The sequence below is a fragment of the Rhinopithecus bieti genome, unplaced genomic scaffold (assembly GCF_001698545.2).
Source record: "Rhinopithecus bieti isolate Rb0 unplaced genomic scaffold, ASM169854v2 repeat_35708, whole genome shotgun sequence".
Lineage (NCBI taxonomy): Eukaryota > Metazoa > Chordata > Mammalia > Primates > Cercopithecidae > Rhinopithecus > Rhinopithecus bieti.
The window spans coordinates 1-1,398 of record NW_016840520.1 but is presented as its reverse complement, the minus strand read 5'-3'; the positions used below and the strand labels follow the sequence as shown (position 1 = coordinate 1,398).

The following is a 1,398-nucleotide window of genomic DNA, read 5'->3' as shown; positions in this document are numbered from 1 at the left end:
GAATGCAGGTCTAGCCACAGAAGCGCTGGAGAGCGGAGGCTGAGAGTGGCGCTGGTTGAAGAGTTCTCACAGGAAACACAAGGCACAGCCTCCACGTGGCTCGAGGCCGTGAGAACCCTTGATTCAAACCATTGCACGTGGTGAGGAAGACGCGGGTCAGCCACCCTGGCTGCATGATGATGATGCTGTCAGGGAAAGCGTCGGTGCCTATGTGGGAAAATAGGGGAACGAGAAACAAACCCAAATCACAGTGGCTCTCGGCTCTGCTGGGCCGGAGGCCGTGGCTCATCTTTTCACCATGAACATGGGTCATTTTCATTTTAAATGTTTCTAAGGAGACCATACAGAACCAAAATTCTGAATAACCCTGTCTTCGTGTCTTCCATAAGGCAGACTTTTCATTTCTGTCACCTTTCTGGCAGGGCTGGATACAGAGTCTGCGGGCCTGCGATGGAGGCGCCACCGTCTCACCAGGAGTCCACGGCCCTCAGTCTCTGTGCTCCCTGAACCTAAGGTGAGGAAGCCATGCCTTGTGGTTGACGAGGGCTGCTGGGGCACCTGCCATCTCATCTGCATCCTGGAAAGCAGGAAGGAGCACAGAGGAAAACACAAGCCTGCTCTGGCCAGCTCAGTGTGCACCTTCCAGAAACAGGTAAACAGGAAATTACCCTGTGAAGCCGCCATTCCAGTCCTAGGTCTAGCCCCAAAAGAAATCAAAGCAGAGACTCCAACACTTGCACAGCCCTTGCCACGGCCCGGATGTAGTTAGTGCCTCTGTTCCCAGCAAAACTCTTGTTGAAACGGGACCCCAGGGTGGCAGCGCAGGGAGATGGGGCCTGAGGGGAGGGAGACGTGCAGGGCGTGGGAGTGACTCCCTGGGGAGTGCCTGGTGCTGGAAGTGATTCTCCTCTTGTGATACGGGGTGAGTTCCCATGGGAATGGATTTGTTCCCATGAGTGGGGCTTGTTCTGAAGCCAACACATCCCTGAGCTTTATCTCTCTTCCCGTGTCTGCTTCCCCTTTGACCTCCGCCAGCAGAAGCAGAAAGGCCATATGCCATTGAACTTCTCAGCTGACAGAACCGTGAGCTTTATGAATTACCCCATCTCAGAGGTTGTTTTATGGCCACACAGAATGAACTCAGACCCCATGCTCATAGCCGTGCAGTCACAATGGCCCAAAGGTGGAAACAGCCAGCAGGTGAGTGGATGTGAAACGGGGCAGACACACACATCGGGGTCTTACCGAGCCTGGAAAAGGAGTGTGCTCTGACACAAGCAGCAACACACCAACCTTCACACCCTCGTGCCCAGTGAAGCCAGCCACTCACAATAGGACCAATGCGGTGACCCCACAGAGGGAAGGCCCCAGAGGAGTCAGAGTCAAGAGAAGGATGAC

General features: G+C 54.6%; 1 long non-coding RNA gene across 1 annotated transcript; it reads left to right on the top strand.

Moving 5' to 3' along the window:
* The first annotated feature begins 7 nt into the window (after positions 1-7).
* On the top strand, positions 8-1,139 carry LOC108524955 (uncharacterized). Its single transcript, XR_001884174.1, has 3 exons — positions 8-140; positions 423-652; positions 1,036-1,139. It is a non-coding gene; the product is annotated as an uncharacterized LOC108524955 (long non-coding RNA).
* The last annotated feature ends 259 nt before the right edge of the window (positions 1,140-1,398 follow it).